The sequence below is a fragment of the Hippopotamus amphibius genome, chromosome 5 (assembly GCF_030028045.1).
Source record: "Hippopotamus amphibius kiboko isolate mHipAmp2 chromosome 5, mHipAmp2.hap2, whole genome shotgun sequence".
Taxonomy (NCBI): domain Eukaryota; kingdom Metazoa; phylum Chordata; class Mammalia; order Artiodactyla; family Hippopotamidae; genus Hippopotamus; species Hippopotamus amphibius.
This window is the reverse complement of record NC_080190.1, coordinates 9,680,082-9,698,467: the sequence shown is the minus strand read 5'-3', so window position 1 is coordinate 9,698,467 and position 18,386 is coordinate 9,680,082.

Sequence of the window (18,386 nt, the reverse complement as noted above, 5' to 3'; positions counted from 1 at the left end):
AGCTGTTAACACCTAGTTTCCAGGGCTTTCATTCTGGAAGGATACCAGGAACCCATGCCTTGAATCAGCCACCACACAGGATTTAGGACTGGACGTCTGCATGTGGCTTCATCCAGATGAAAGTTACTTTCAACCTTGGGTTTCTTTGTTAATTTTATATCCGTTCCCATTGTTCCCAAGTTCCTCCTCTCCCCTTGTTGAGAAGGGGCACGTTTCCTCGGGATACCCTCACTGTTTTTCATGCTCCTGCTGTCACTCCAACAATTGATGAGTGTCAGGTGACAAGAGAACCAGGATGCACAACCCCTCGGGAACGTGGAAGAGCAGGTAGCACCGTGGATGCCTCTTACAGGGTTTATGCTTGTTTGCATCCTAAAGTGCTGGGCTGAGAATGATTGTGAAGTGCCAGGTTTGGGATCATCAAAAAAAGAGTGCTGTGGTTGATTAGTAATGCCTGCCCTGAGCATAGCAGGAAAGAATAGAGGTAGGAGTGCAAACTCTCCATGAGGGAGGAGGGGGTACAAAGTGTCTCTTCCCCACAGAAGCACACTGTCTGCTCTTACAGACAGAGCTGCATGGTGATAGTTACCAAGAGACATGAGTATTATTACTAGTTACTATGGGCAAATACAGGAGAAAAAGCATGTAAATCAGATGACAGAGGTAGCTTCTAAAAGGTAGTGAGACTTAACATATAAGCACTGGGCAACCAAGGATGGGAGTCCAGATGGGAAGCAGGAGTGACCTTCGAGGACGGGGTGAGAGGGGAGGTTAGGGAAGCTGGGGGCTCCTGCCAGGAGACTTTACGGGAAGCCCCATTAATAGCTCAGCTCAGAGCAGAAAGAACAGCACCACTTCCTCATTTATGTCATTATGATGACTCTGTCCTTTCCCCTCTCTGGTTAGCAGTATAGATACCAACACAATAAGGGCTTGTGAGCTTTTTGGACAGAAGATACCAGGAAGGAAAAAGAGGAGGGAAACTACTTGTCATTTCAAAACCAGCTGGAGAGGCGTCCATGTGGGAAGATGGGTGATGTCAATGGAGCAGGAAGGAGGTGGGGGGCCTGGATGTGCAGGAAGAGCACAATGGGGCTGCAGGCCACCTGCCACCACCATGTGGGTCTTCATCTCCAGGACCCCAGCCTGTCCCAAGGCCTTTTGCACCCCTTGGCCCTTTATCAGACCCTGTTCAGAGAGGTCTTCCTCTTGTGTAGAGAGGAGGGTACTGGAGGGTCCCACTCCTCTTTCCTTCCCTGCCCACTGGCTAGAAGCATCTTGGTCAACAGCTTCTCTGGGTAGAAGACCAGAGCTACAGATCTCCATTTCCTAATGAAACCTGCCATTCAAAACAACAGGAAGAAGGAGAAGCTCATTAAAGCTCCAAGACTCGGCCCCCCAGACCCCATTTCTCAGGGACCTTCCTCAGGAGATTCCAATCCTGATGACCAGCTGCTCTTGCAAACTGCAGACGGCAGAACCGAGCACTGGGCCTTAGCTCGGGAGGCATGGCCTTCCCTGGAAAGAAACCTCTCTAGGGGTCACTCATGGCTTTTTTTAAAGCAGCAGAACGCTTTCCTAAATTGAAATTCATGGGGAAACTCCAAATATTAATACTAACAAGTCAGTGGACCCCCTCTGAGTGTGGCAGGGGAGACCCCGTGAGCTCAGCCAGTGGCATCATGCCCTCTCCTCCCGGAGGGCAGCCTGCGGCAGAGTTGGGGATTCCCTGATAGAGGCCAGAATCTCCCTTTACAGGACCAGGAATCAGAGGCCATGAGACTTCTGGGGTTGCCAGAGGCTCTGCCCTGATGCTGAGCTGGGATCCCAAGCAAATACCCCGGGGCAGGTACCGGTCTTCAAATTGGGTCATCTAAGCCCCTTTCCCTTGAGGTTGGCTCTAAGCTCTGCCTGCCACCCTGGACCCTCCCACCCCTGTGAGGTCTCTGATCTCTAAGCCCAGGAGCCCGGTGGTCTGGGAGAGACCTGGTGAGAAGAATCAGGGCCACGATCTCTTAGACATCACTGCTTGCTTCCAGGCACTGGGTCCCGGGAGTCTGTGTGACCATGGCTACCCTTCAGGTGTCAGGTGGACCCCTAAAATCTAATATTCCTGTCACTGAGTATTGCCACATAATTGTTTACCATTGTTAACCATTGTAACAACCTTTTGAGTGCTGTGCATGTGATACTTCCAAAGTTGCAATGTCACTTAGCTTTGCTCTCATAAATCCTGTCTCCCCAACCAGGTTACCACGGACCAATGCCCCACCCCACCCCCAGCCTGTGGACCAAGCTGTGTCTCGTCCTTTCCCGCTGCTCCTCGGTTATCGGGAGCCTCAAACCCAGCAGGTGCTTAGACAACATTGACCTCTGATGGTGGGTGTCAAGAGCAGGACCCCACCCCCACCATCCAGGGTCACCAACAGCCTCGACCTGGGGCCACTGAGATCCAGGGAAGGGAAGTGACACAGAGAGCCAGGCCAATGTCCAGGGTGGCAGATACTGCCTGCCATGAGAAGGATGGAGAGTAGGAGGGCTGATACATCTCTCTGCTCTCCAGGGTGCAATCCAGCTACAGAAGCTTCCAGCAACAAACACAGCCCTCAAATGACTCTTGAGAACAAAAGCTTGTTACATGCTTCTCACCTTTCTCAGAGCAATGCTGCAAGCCCTCACCGCAGTTTACAGGGTCCCATTCCACTGGCCCCCATGGCCTCTCTCCCCCAGCCCACTCTAACAATTATCCAGCCCCAGGGCCTTTGCACTTGCTGTTTTCTCTGCCTGGAAGACTTTCTCCCCAGAAATCTATGTGTTCATCTCCTCAGCTCTTTCAGGTCTTTTCTGACATGTCCTCACCTCTGGGCAGCCTTCCCTGACCACCCCTCCCCAGCACTCCCTACCCCCCATCCCGGCTTTTCCTCTCTCCACAGCCCTTCTCACCATCTGGCCTCCTTATATTTTACTTCTTTATTCTTCTGCCTGTCTGCCCACTAAAACATAAGTTTCACGAGGCAGGACTTTGGATCTGTTTTCTCCCCTGCTGTATCTCCAGAATCTAGAAGAATACTTAGCATAGAGTAGGTGCTCAAGAAACATTTGCAGAATGAGTTGACTGAATGAGTATGGGCAGATCCGGAAGAGGAGGACCAGGGCTCTTTACCCAGATGATTTTTCGTGAGTTCTACATTAACTGGGTGTCAACCACATGCTAAGGGTTATGCTATCCACTCACCTGTTCAGTCAGCAAATAAGTGCTGAGCACCTAACTTGTTCCAGGCACTCTCTAGGTAATAGGGCTTAAATCCAAAGCCAGATATGCGTGACCCACTCCTTCATGGGCTTCATAAACTAAGACAACACAGACAATAGGCAAGAGATAATAGGGAGATGAACTTGGGGCAGGGACAGAGGCATCAGTGAAATGAGGTCCAGACCTGGGAGGGTGGGGGCTCATGGCCAAGAGTGCTGTCTGGTAGCAACACATCAGGCTGAAGGTCTGGAAGTTGCTAAGTTCTGGGTGTGGCCATGTGGATAAAGGAAGGTCACTGGAAGAGGGACTCCAAAAACCGAGGCTCTGCTGGACTTTGCATTTTAACAGGACCCCAACCAGCTCTTCCCAGACATTTGCTTTCACAGCCCCTACAACTTTCAAGTAAATTTTATTTGGGGGAATTTTTTGTCCCCACAAGACTGCCATGTTTGATTTGGTAAATGAAGATGTTTTTAAAGCCCAGGTTTCATCATCACTGTTCCATAAACTAATAGGTGTTTAAATAAATAGAATCAGGGTTGCTGGAGGATCAGACTCAAGGACTGCCCTTCGTGAGAAGGGACCTCATTTTCTCATGTTGCCACAGACCAGTCCCTCTTCATCCTAGGGGCGTGGTCCACGTGCCAGCATCTGGGGGCCAGCACCAGAGGCCAGCAGAGTAACCCCAGCTGAGAGGGACCAGTGCTGTGGCACAAGCCTGGCACCAGCTCCCCACTCCAGGTCTGGCCAGGCCCACAGCCCCTCTGCCCCTCTAATCTTTTATCCACACAGAGCTGGAGTGAGCTTTAAAAAACACGAAATGGATCACTGCTGAAAGCTGCCAGCGGCGATCCTAGGGCATTCCACAGAAGACGGAGCCTGACACCCGAGGCTCTGAGCAGGGACCACATGTCCAGTCACTCTAGGTCAGCTCTGCTTCTTACTTCCTATCCCAGAGCCTGGATTGCTAGAGCATCCGTCCACTTACACCAGTGTCCTGGTTGGGATGCGCTGATGTGGCCCCCTCCCCATTCCACGTCTGGTCCCGGTTAGCTGGCCTCCAGCCCAGCTGGTCTTCCTGCCTGTCCACAGTCTCACCACGTGCACTTTCCCATGGGTCTGGAACTCTCTGCCCACCTCCTTGTCTGTCCTTCAACAACAAGTCCAGGCCTTTCGAGGCAGTGACACAGCACCGAAGCAGAAGAGGAAAGCCATGTGGGTGTCCCAGGAGGGGATGTTGCTGGTGATAAATGACCCAGGTTCAAACCCAGACAGATCATCCCCAGTGCTGTGGGTCTTCCCACTTCTCTGTGCCCCAGGATGGGAGGGAAAACATGAGGGGGCCCACCTCCTAGCAGAAGCCCAGCAGGACCGCCATCGGGCCCCTGGGAAGGGCCTCAGGCCCAAGCCACCACAGTCTTGGAGATGCCACCTGTGTCCAGCCTGTCATTCTGATTCTGAGGATAGAGGTGGTGGTTGCAAACAGCAATCAGAGCGGACCCAGTGCAGCACCCCAAAGGACCTCATCACCCCAAAGAAAAGCTTTTTATCATAAAGGAGGACCATGTATTGCCCACATTGGTGGAAGAGCCCACTGTTGTCCCAAAGTGAGATCAGGTGGCAGGTGTGGCCCCAGGGAACTGGAAGCCGGCGCCATGGCCCCTCGGCTCCAGAGAGCTGGTTCACGGCAGTGGTTCCCATCCACTGCTTTCTTCATCAACAGCTCCCAAGTCAGTCTTCGTTGTGACCTTGACAGTGGTGTTGAAAACCTCAACACATACTATGAAAGCTCCAAGGAAACTGGAACGAAAGAAGAGTCTTAAATGGGTGCAGGGCAATGACAAGCACGTAACACTCAGCCAAACCCAAGAAGACAAAAGCGCCTTAAAAACAGCACAGCCGATGGAGTCCTTATGCATGGCCAGTGGAGAGGGAAAAGTGACTGTTGGACTCCACAAAGCTGCCACTGGCTCTCAGCTAGTTCCTTGAGTGAGGAAGGTTTTGTACATATTTCCTTCTTCCTTGTTACACACAACACAAGCCTCAGAGAGCCAGTGCACGTGGGGGTGTGTGTGTTGTGATGTGCACGTAACACACATGCGTGGGCAGTGTTCCTTAGGAGATTCCTGACCAACCATTTCGGTGGATTTAATGGCATGAACACGGTATTTCCACAGCCCTTGATCAGGCTGAGAATTGAGCACCAGGGACTCCGGTCCAGTAGGGAGCTGGCCTCAGGCCAAGGGAGCCAGCCCGGCTTTACCCAAGGTTGGGGGAGAATGGTGTGCCCTCAGTGCACCAGCTCTGGGGTCACTTCCAAGGCATTGGTGGCCTGGGCTCCACAGAGGGTCTCCGGACTGGGAGGTAAGCCAGTGCCAAACCCTTTGCTCTTGCTGAAAGTGCCAGGGCATGGGGCGGGATTTATCCCCTTCTCCTTCAGCCAGAAATAACTTATTCAGAATTTCCTCTCCTCCTCTGGGGTTGCCTCACACATTCACCCCTGTTCCCTCCCTCCCCAAAGCCTTTTCTCTCCAAACTCATGGAGCCAGCGGGGTCACACACAGAGCCCACACACGGGGTAAGCAGCCCCTTCACTTCCCGTCTTCCTCTGGCTCACATGCTCCGCTGGGCTGGGCCCTAACTATTCTGTGCCTCACCATCTGGTCCTCCTTGCGACATCAGCAACCACAGCTTCCACTGCCCCCGCACTGCCTACACAGCAAGATCTCAGCACCCTGTACTTGCTCGCAATGCCTCATATATGCTCTTCAGGTGAGATTCAGCCCACATCACAGATGAGGAAAACTGAGGCTCACGGAGGTGAAGTACGTACTCCCATGATCATGGATAATAGTTGAGCCGACCAGGGAACAACTCAGGACACAAACCCACAATTGCCTGACTTAGATCTTACAAGCTCCCAGATGATACTGTTCTTGGCTGAGATTTCTTGATGGGATGTGATATGTCTCTCATGGTTTGTTTGTTCCTGCCTTTTTCCAAAAAAATTTGATGCTATTTTCAAAACCACATATGGGGTAACACCAAAGAAAGAAATGTTTAACAAGATCATGAAAATTAACTGTAGGCTAGGAAAATGAAGCCAGGGTAACTTTTCAACACTACATGAGAAATACCATAAGGCCCTCCACAAATAGACCTTAGTTGCTAGAGAGAAATTTGAATTGTAGCTCTAAGCTTCCTAGTAGCCAAAGCAAAGAAGGAAACAAGATCATTATAAAATTTAACCATTCTGTTGTTCTTATTAGATGGATTATGAAATTGTGAACTTTAAATATGTGCAGTTTATTGTATGTCAACTGTATGTCAAAAAGTTATTAAAAAATAAAAATAAATAAAAATACAAATAAAAAATAAAACAAAATACAGATGCCTGCATCCCACACCTTTGAGACTCTGATACACTAGTGTTTAAGCCCCTGGGCTTAGTGCCCAGGCATTTGAGAGCCCCCAGGCTGGCAGCCCCAAAACTTTACTTTGTGATTTAAAGCAACCATAGCAGTGTACAGCACTTCTGAAGAGCACCAGCCTAAGTTTCCTTTCTGGAAGAGGGCGTGATACCCTCACTGACTAAATTTTTAAGGGACAAAAAAAAAATTAAATTTGTGTTTTGATGACACCATAGACTGTGGTTATTCAGTGTATCATCTATACAATCAATTTTCTAAAGGACAAGAATGATTTTTAAAATAAGTTACAAAATAATAAAATGAATGGCTTCCTATCATAACACAGACTCCCAACTATTCCCCTAAAGGATTTATGAGTCTCAAAATGGGCTCAGAAAGGATTTTAATTGTGTTTTCTTTACACAGAAGAAATGTCCTTGACACTTCATGAGTAACATAGTGTGAATGAAACCTTATTTGTATGAAAACTAGGGAAATTGACCATTTAAAGGAATCCATCAGGACCCCACTTGTACACTGAAAAATCATTTGCTAGTGATTTGGGGGTAAATCAGGCTTCTGAAGTACCAGGTTGCTCCAAGTTTTAGCTTACTTTACTTTTCTAGGTTAATCTGTTCTTTGCATTTCAGCTGAGAAATAGAAATTCAAGAGGCAAATTGATGGTCCTTATAACTGGAGACCAGGAGCACCCAGTCTTAAACCCTTAGGAAGACATGGCTCCTTCACCCAAGTTTTCAAGACCCTCTTGCTTGCCTGCTTGGAAACCTCCCACCTCTAGTTCCAGGTCCCCTTTAGTCGCAGGATCCCAGAACCAGCAAGGACCTCAGCAAACATCCAAGTCCAATTCTTCTCCTGCTCCCTTTATACAGATGAGAAAGTACAGATCAGGGAAGTCAAACCACATACCCAAATTCAGAGGAGTGGGTCCAACCCCTCCTGCCTCCTATCGGTCCCCCTGCCTCGGTGGAGGCGCCCTTGGAAGGGGCTGCTGCAGGCCAGGCAGAGCTGCTTGTCCTCCAACTGTTCAGCTGGGGCACCCATGTGATGGGAAGGACAGGCCACAGGAGGCCACTGTGGGGAAAAGGGAGGCATCTCACACAGCTTCTGAGCTGTACAGGGGCCACTCGAGCTAGTATTTTCCAGGAGGCCTGGGCCAACCCTATCCGTGAGAGTCCCCCACAGCCCCCACCCCGCCCCGGAAGCCCCAGGACCAGGGGCGGGTGATCTGAGCTCTCTCCGTGTGGCGGTGACTGTGACAAAGGCTGCGCAGGAGTGGGGGCAGCTTCCGGCTCCCACTGCCAGCACAGATGGCCCAGGTCCCCTCTGTCACCTCGGCTCCCACACCAGTACCATCAGTGCCCACAGCCTGTCCTTCCACACTGTGGGCTCCAATCTTTTCCCACCTCTTCGGGGTCGGTCTCCTTTCTTTTTGACCGTCTCTGCTGGAGACAAAGCAGCTGATATCCTAGGCTCCCCTTTGCTTGCTTTCGTGGCCTTCGTCCTCACCCTCTCACCAGCTGACTCCACAACTGGGCAGCCCCATCTCAGCATTCAAGGGTGGTTGTGCCACAGAGCCAGGACTGAGACCACCCCACCCCATTGGTACCTGCCTGTTTCCGTCCTGATTACTGTCCTGTTGGCCTGTGCCTCGAACAGTCATCCCTCCCCACGTGGCTCTTTCTCAGCCTTCCTATACCCATCCCACTCTGTTTTTCTTCGCCTCAGGCGATAAACAGAATGTTGCCGCCATCTGTCATCATGAGCTCAGGAATAACACGCAGAGATTCCTGGTGTGCATTTAGGGGGCTTCTGTCAGGGCACTGTGCTGGGGCTTGCCAGCCACACCATGTCCATCACAGAATACATATATATAGTATCTGGGGAGCTTTGGACAAGAAGGGACTCACTTAAAAGATAAGGTATCAGTCCCAAAGCCTTCAGGTTAGAATACCTCTTTGAACCACCCCCGATGGCAAAACTTTGTTTTCGAAAAGCATTTCAAAAAACGAGGCTCCACTACTTTTAGCGAAACTTTTTTATGGGAAATGAAACACAAAACTCATGAGATTTAAAGTTGTTAATGACTGCCCAAAATAAGGAAGTATCCCTTTATCCCAGTATTGCTAGGCCAAGGGTCTCTCTGCTTTCCTCTGAGATCTGCAGAAATAGGAACCAGACAGAATGGTTTGTGTCCAGGCTGGCTGAGAGGCACCCTTCCGCTAAATAAGCACATGTGTGCAGGTATGAAGGCACAAACAGGCAAAGAACAAAAAGAGATTCAGGTGGAAGCCAGATATTAAATTAAATCTGCCATTCCAAATTTTTGCAAAATTCATTTTGAGTATTAGAGATGGCATCATTTCTCAGGTCCATACGTTATATGAATCTCTCCTCCCACCTAGAATATTTCGTGGTTCCCTTCCTGTTACTAACTAGGCCACTTCTGGATTGTAGGAACAGGGCTTGGGCCATACACGAGCAATCACAGTGTCTGACTAGAAAGGATAAGCCCCATTTTCTCTGTTCCAATTCAAAAAAATCGGGGAAGGACTCTGATTGGCCTAATTTAAGTCCAGTGCTCACCCCTGAGTCAAAGAGCAAAGGCCAGTTGCCAGGGTCTCTCAGAACATGTCAGCTCCCTCTCCAGTGGATGAAGCAGTTTCCAGAAGCAAAAGGGAAGCTATCCTCAAAAGAACAGAAGACAAAACATGACAACAGACATCCACAATAAAGTATCTGTAAGTCTGCACATAGGTGTAGTGACCTATGACAACACCACTGCCTGAAGACATTTTTATGGAAAATAAATACCCTAAACAGAAGGTATGAAAATGCAAATAGCTATTGCATTAATTATTAGAAGGTAGAAACTGAGTATCTTTCTACTTTTCTAGAATAAGTTAGAATTAGGTACTAAGTTTAGAAATGTAAGGGTAAGAATAAAATAAGATATTTACAATTGTTATATCTTCTTCTTGGATTAAGCCCTTTATCGTTATGTAATGCTATGCCTTGTTCTTGTAATAGTCTTTGTTTTAAAGCCTATTTTGTGTAATATGAGTATTGCTACCCCAGATTTCTTTTGATTTCCATTTGCATGGAATATCTTTTTAATCCAAGAAGAAGATATAATAATTGTAAATATCTATGCACCCAACATAGGAGCACCCCAATACATAAGGCAAATGCTAACAGCCAAAAAAGGGGAAATTGATAGTAACACAATAATAGTAGAGGGCTTTAACACCCCACTTACACCAATGGACACATCCTCCAAACAGAAATTAAAGAAAGAAATATAAGCTCTAAATGAGACATTACACCAGATGGATTTAATTGATATGTATAGCACTTTCCATCCAGAAACACTTTCTTCACAAGTGCACTCAGGATATTCTCCAGGATAGATCACATCTAGGGTCACAAATCAAGCCTCAATAAATTTAAGAAAATGGAAATAATATCAAGTATGTTTTCTGACCACAATGCTATGAAACTAGATATCAGTTACAGGGAAAAAAAACTGTAAAAGACACAAACACATGGAGACTAAACAACACTCTACTAAATAACCAAGAGATCACTGAAGAAATCAAAGAGGAAATAAAAACAATACCTACAAACAAATGAGAATGAAAATATGATGACCCGATACATATGGGATACAGTACAAGCAGTTCTAAGATGGAAGTTCATTGCAATACAATCCTACCTCAAGAAACAAGAAAAATCTCAAGTAATAAACCTAACCCTACATCTAAAGCAATTAGAGAAAGAAGAGCAAAAAAATCCCCAAGTTAGCAGAAGGAAGGAAAATATAAAAATCAGATCAGAAATAAATGAAAAAGAAATCAAGGACACAATAACAAAGATCAATAAAACTAAAAGCTGGCTCCTTCAGAAGATAAACAAACTTGATAAGCCATTAGCCAGACTCATCAGGAAAAAAGGGAGAAGACACAAATCAACAGAATCAGAAATGAAAAAGAAGAAATAACAACTGACACGGCAGAAATACAAAGGATCAGGAGAGACTGCTACAAACAACTATCTGCCAATAAAATGGACAACCTGGAAGAAATGGACCAACTCTTAGAAAAGGACAAACTTCCAAGACTGAACCAGGAAGAAACACAAAATACGAATAGACCAATCACAAGTATTGAAATTGTAACTGTGATTGAAAATCTGCCAGCAAACAAAAGCCCAGGGCCAGATGCCTTTACAGGCAAATTCTACCAAACAGTTAGAGAAGAGCTAACACCTATCCTTCTCAAACTCTTCCGAAATATACTAGAGGGAGGAATACTACCAAACTCATTCTTCGGGTTCACCATTAACCTGATACCAAATCCAGACAACGAGGTCACAAAAAAAGAAAATTACAGGATGATATCATTGATGAATATAGAGGCAAAAATTCCCAACAAAATACTGGGAAACAGAATCCAATAGCACATTCAAAGGATCATACACCATGATCAAGTGGGGTTTATCCCAGGAATGAAAGGATTCTTCAATATGCACAAAGCAATCAATGTGATACACCATATTAACAAACTGACATATGAAAACCATATGATCATCTTAATAGGTGCAAAAGAAGCTTTTGACAAAATTCAACACCCATTTATGAAAAAAACACTCCAGAAAGTAGGCATAAAGGGAACCTACCTCAACATAATAAAGGACATGCCTGACAAACCCATAGCCAACATCATCCTCAACGGTGAGAAACTGAAAGACTTTCCTCTCAGATCAGGAACAAGACAAGGATAAACACTCTCCCAACTACTATTCAACATAGTTTTGGAAGTCCTTGCCACAGCAATCAGAGAAGAAAAAGAAATAAAAGTAATCCAAATTGGAATAGAAGAATTGAAACTGGCACTGTTTGCAGACGACATGATTCTATACATTGAAAATCCTAAAGATGCCACCAGAAAACTACTTGAGCTAATCAATGAATTTCCAAAAGTTGCAGGATACAAAATTAATGCACAGAAGTCTCTTCCACACTTATACAGCAACAATGAAAAATCACAAAGAGAAATTAAGGAAGCACTCTCATTTACAATTGCAGCAAAAGGAATAAAATACCTAGGGATAAGCCTATCTAAGGTGGCAGAAGACCTGTATACAGAAAATTATAAGACACTTATGAAAGAAATCAAAGATGACACAAACAGAGAAATATTCCGTGTTCTTGGATTGGAAGAATCAACATTGTGAAAATGAACATAGTACCCAAAACAGTCTACACATTCAATGCAATCCCTATCAAATTACCAATGGCATTTTTCACAACACTAGAACAAAATAATTATACACCTTATATGGAAACACAAAAGACCCCACATAGCCAAAGCAATCTTGAGAAGAAAAACGGAGATGGAGGAATCACGCTCTCTAACTTTAGACTATACTACAAAGTTACAGTAATCAAGACAGCATGGTACTGGCACAAAAACAGAAATACAGATCAATGGAAAAGGATAGAAAGCCCAGAGATAAAGCCATGTATATATGGTCACCTTATCCTTGACAAAGGAGGCAAGAATATACAGTGGAGAAAAGACAACCTCTTCAATAAGTGGTGCTGGGAAAACTGGACAGCTCCTTGTAAAAGAACAAATTTGGAACATTCCCTAACACCATACTCAAAAATAATCTCAAAATGGATCAAAGACCTAAATGTAAGGCCTAACACCATAAAACTTTTAGAGGAAAACATAGGCAGAACACTCTATGACATAAATGACAGCTAGATCTTTCTTGACCTGCCCCCCACAGTAAAGGAAATAAAAACAAAAATAAACAAATAGCACCTAATGAAACTTAAAAGCTTTTGCAAAGCAAAGGAAACCATATATGTGACAAAAAGACAAGCCTCAGAGTGGAAAAAAATATTTGCCAATGAAGCAACTGACAAAAGATTACTGTCCAAAATATATAAGCAGCTCATGCAGCTCAATATCATAAAAACAAACAACCCAATTCAAAAGTGGGTGGAAGACCTAACCAGGCATTTCTTCAAAGAAGACATGCAGATGGCCAACAAACGCATGAAAAGATGCTCAACATTACTAATCATTAGAGAAAGGGAAATCAAAACTACAATAAGGTATCACCTGATGCCAGTCAGATTGGCCATCATCAAAAAATCTACGAACAACAAATGCTGGAGAGGCTGTGGAGAAAATGGAACCCTCCTGCACTGCTGGTGGGAATTTACATTGGTACAGCCACTATGGAAAACAGTATGGAGATTCCTTAAAAAACTAAAATGGAACTACCATATGACCCAGCAATCCAACTACTGGGCATATACTGAGAGAAAACCGTAATTCAAAAGATACATGTACCACAATGTTCATTGCAGCATTATTAACAATAGCCAGGACATGGAAGCAACCTAATTCTCCATCAACAGATGGAAGGATAAAGAAGATGTGGCACATACATGTGATGGAATATTACTCAGCCATAAAATGGAATGAAATTGAGTTATTTGTAGTGAGGTGGATACACCCAGAGTCTGTCATACAGAGTGAGTTAAGCCAGGAAGAGAAAAACAAATACCGTATGCTAAATCACATATATGAAATCAAAAAAAGTGGTATTGATTAACTCAGCGGTAGAGGAAGAATAAAGACGCAGAGGCAGAGAACAGACTTGAGGACATGGGGAGGTGGCGAAGGAGAAGCTGGAACAAAGTGATAGAGTAGCATTGACATTTATATACAACCAAATGTAAAATAGATAGCTAGTAGGAAGCAACTGCCTAACACAGGCAGATCAACTCAATGGTTGCTGGTAACCTAGAGGGGTGGGATATGGAGGGTGGGAGGCTTGCTTGTGAGGGAAGCTCAAGAGCGAAGGGATATGAGGATATATGTATAAATACAGATGATTTGCTTTGTTGTACAGTAGAAACTGGCACAACAGAGTAAAGCTATTATACTCTAATGAAGATCAAAAAAATAAATAACAAATAAAAAAATAAAAATCAAACAACAAAAAAGAATAAATTAAGAAATGCAGAATTTAAACTTCCACATCAGCAAAGGAGGAAAAGGGAACATGAAAAATTTCATCAATGTAATCGAAGGCAGGACTGGAAAAAAAATGCAAGCAAAAAGGATGGTCAGCACAACTCATAAAAGAAGATATTTAAATAAGTTTAAATATGTGAGAAATCACAAAAAATATAAATAGATTATGCTCACTATTGCAAAGAAATGGACTACTCATTCATATTTTTTTAAACCAAGCTATTTCCTGTCTATAAAAGTTCTGCCTAAAATATACTGTATAAGTACTAAACCAGTTTGCGTAGTGATATTAATTTATAAAAAATAAGATTTAACTTATACTAAAATCTTTCATATAGATAAGGAAGAATGCCCCATAGAAATAAAATAAGCATTCCACCTAAATTGGATTGCATCTACCAAGATAATCTGGAAACATATTAAGCAAAAACTGAAACAATTACAAGGAGAAAGTAATAAAACCATAGTCATAGTGCGGGAATCTTAGCAGGTTTTTCTTTGACACTTACAGATGAAGCAGGGATAACATCCTTAAGAATAAAGAAGAGTTGTTAAAAAGGAAAGTGGGGGAAGCCATTAGGCACCAAGCCCTGATTAAAGTCCAACCACGAATGCAATTCGCAATTTCGGGTAAATCATAAAAGGCTGAAGTTTTCATGCTGTGATTCTCAGTGTCCTTTCTCTTATCAGCCTGAAAATAATTTATTAGTGAATAGCATGACTGAAAAGCGGTGGCTATTGAAAAATGATTATTTAATCATTAACCTAATACAAGACACATTAATAAAACTTGCCGAAGGGTAACAATTTCACAAAACACAAGAGCAAGGTGGTCCTTGTTCTTTATCCTTTCATCGCTTTGAAAAACATGGCATCAAGTTGAAAGAACAAGAAGACCAGTGATATCTCCTGTTGGTCTCTGCCGGAAGACCTGCTGCCTGCTGACCAATGGCCTGCTCACCATTCAGGAAACTGTTCTAGGGCAGTGGTTCCCATCTAGGATTCTGGCAGGAATTTGGAGAATAAAAGACTAAAAACAACGCTAAAAACTAGAGCATAATTTCCATGCTGTCTATACAAGCATCACAGTTAATATGATATTCACTTGGCTCTTCTTTACCACCATATTTCTGTTTGATCAGGAATGTTTGCTGCCCTGACTGTGTTCTCTTATGTACTCACGTCATCTGTCTCTGACTCAATTTCATGCTAAGCCTCTAACTAGAGCTACCTCGCTTCAAATGCCCTGCTTAGCTCAATGAGCCTATGATCAACACCACCTAACAAAACAGAAGCTTTATTATTTAAAAAAATACACTTTAAATGTTTATCCGACTCTTATCCAAGAGTTCCTAACCCATTGAAATTCCACTCGAGAACCACAGTTCTAGGTTCTCATTATCCTGACATCCTAGAAGTTTTCCTTTAAAACATTTTGCTTTCATTTAAATCAGTTCCAGGAAGGGAAAAAAAAATGAATAGTTAACCTGCATGATGCACTCAGTAAGATGGAGAGAGAGCCAGCTCCGTGTCAGCCCTGGGCCAGGTGTTGAGCTTCAAAATGATACTACAAGGTCCCTGCCCTTAAAGACCTTCTGATACAATGGGGGAGAACTATAAAGCAGATAGTAAAAATAAAGTGTGAGAAAGCAACCCAGGAGGCTCTGTGGGTACCAAGGGGAGGCCTCTTGCTGGAGGGATTGGCACAGAGCAAGAGCATTAGTCACCAAGGTGAGGCTTGAGCCAAGTCATGGAAAAGAAACTAGGTAATAAGGAGGCAGGAGAGTGGGGTCGGGGAGGGCTTTCAGAACAAGACGATTAGCATGTGCAAGGCCACGAACATTAGAGAAAGCACAGGCACACGGGGAGAATTGCCAGGGCAGCATAGGGTGGGAGGAGGCACGTGGTGAGAGGTGGGGGGCCTTGTCTGTGCCCCTGAACGGGGAGACGGGGTGCCTTCGTGGCTGTAGAAGGAGGCTTGGCTTCATCTCTACAGCAATTTCTCATGGATCTAGAGGCCTGATATACCCACCTCTTTGCTTTCTCTTCTTTGGGTTTGAATCCAGTTTTTAGCCTTTTGACCTGTTTCCAGCTGCCGCCACATACTTCTAGAAGCCTTCAATGCCCAAGGTCTACAGGACAGACTTCCAAGCCTGATATCCAAGGCCCTCCACCACCTGCACCCAATCTACCTGCCTCTGCACACACTTTCTCCTCCCAATCAACCATGTCCTAGTAACAGAACTCACCCTTCTTCAACTCTTCTCATTTGCTTACAACAGCCAGCTCTCCTTCTGCAAACTTATCCTCTAAGACCCACCTCAAGCTGCTGCCTTTGGTGGAGCCTGAGAATGTGTCAGCCTGCTAATCTGACGTGTCATATATGCCATCTGGCACTGTCAAATTTCTTATAAGTTTCTTTCTCATTTCCTGAGCTGAACTGTGCACTCCTGAAGGCAGGGCATGTGCTCCTAAAGACACATTATATGTTTCAGGAAGTGGATTGGTTTAACATGGGTCAGAACTTGAGTTTTGAGCCATTGTTGTTAAAAGAAAAATTCACAGTTAGGGAATGTTAAAACCTAGCACCAGAGACACCTTGACTTCACAGAATGCAGGAGAACAGGCAAGGACCCATGTTCTCACCATGGGATTCAGACTATTTCATGATGGTTCCTGCACTGCCAAGGTTATCTCCTGGCCACCAGTCATATCAGCAAATGCTGACATCCATAAAACTCTGAATTACTAAACAGCAAGATATGGAGGATGTTTCATTGTGAAAGCGTCAATGCAAATCTGTGAGGGGAATTTCCCCTTCTACTGTGTAAACTTTGCCATTGTTTGACTATATTGCATATACATAAGATAGTGTCATAATAAAAACAGCACTTAAGTGTTTCTATTTTAGTGCAAAATGACCAAGAAGCTTATAAATAATAACAGTAGAGTTGGATGTTGTGTTCCTGGTCAAGAAATCAACAACAAATTACTCACGGATTTAGCAGATGCTAGTAAAGAAAAGTTGATCGTAATAACCAGGACAGGTGAATTCCCTGGGAGTCCAGTGGTTAGGACTCAGTGCTTCCACTGATGGCGCAGAGGTTGGTTTTTTTTTTTTCTATTTTATTTATTTTGTTTTTCAATTTTTTTAATCTCTTTATTGGAATATAACTGCTTTACACTGTTGTGCCAGTTTTTGCTGTACAACAAAGTGAATCAACTGTATTTATACATATATCCCCATATCCCCTCCTTCCCAGGACTTCTTGCCACCCTCACTATTCCAGACCTCTAAGTCATCACCCAACATTGAGTTGATCTTCTCATGTTATGCAGCAGCTTCCCACTTGCTAGCTATTTTACATTTGATCCCTGCTTGGGATACTAGGATCCCATGCTGTGCAGGGCAGCCATAAAATAAAAAATAAAACAAAATCTTAAAGCTTTCCTTAAAGTATGGGGGAGTTCCCTGATGGCCTAGTGGTTAGGATTCCAGGCTTTCACTGTTGGGTCTGGGGTTCCATCCTCGGCCCAGAAACTGCGATCCCGCAAGCCAAGCTGTGCAGCCAAAAAAGCAAACAAGCAAACAAACAAAGAAAAACCATGAAGGGAGCATTTTAATTAGCATTGACTGTGTCAGCCTTGCTAGAATTTATAAGGACTTTGAGAAAGATGTAGCGGATGCCTCAATGCTCTATATGAACCTCCGATTTTTCTCTCAATACTTTTTCTATGGCAAGTACAGAAGTCAGCATCACCCCGTGGATCTGAAGTCCTTCAGACAGACCCATAGAAGCATTTCTGCTGGTTGGTGGCAGTTTCTGCTCAGAACAGCAGTTTGAGGATCTGAAATCATCATTTATTCCACAAATATGTATCGCATCTACTTCGTGCCAGGCACTGTACCTTGAGCAAAAAACACAAGAGCCCTGCCTTTCTGGGGCTTTCAGACTAGAGCAGGTACCATAGACAAGCCAACGTGTAGGTAGAGAGGGGCTAAAACAATGCTCTCCCCTTTATCCACTCAATTTATTTGAGTCATTGAATTAATTTATATGGATGTATTTAATGACTGCCAGAGAAATTCAGTGTAGTAATCTCTACTTGACATGCCTGAACTTTTCCATAAGGGGTTTATTGGGCTGGCTTGCTTGAACTTAACCACAGAAATACTTTTTTTTTTTTTTTTGGTTGTCTTTGGGTCTTCTTTGCTACGGCACGGGCGATCTCTAGTAGTGGTAAGTGGGGGCTTATCTTTTTGCGGACAACTGTCTCTAGACACACAGGCTTTAGTACTTGTGGCACACAGGCACAGTAGTTGTGGCATGTGGCCTATGGTACTTGTGGTGCTCCGACTTAGTTGCTCCAAGGCATGTGGGATCTTCCCGGACCAGGGATCAAACCCACATCCCCTGCACTGGCAGACAGATGCTTAACCACTGCACCTCCGGGGAAGTCCCAGAAATACATCTCACTTGAGTTTAAAACTCAAAAAGGCAATTCTCATTAGTACGAGTGTTCTAATCTGAGCATCCAGACCTTTCCAAGGGAAAGGCAGCCAAGGAGGCTCCCCTCCACTAAGGACCCAGATTCTGACCTTAGCAGAATTTGTGATTCAAGGAGGAAGACTGGGGTCAGCCCACT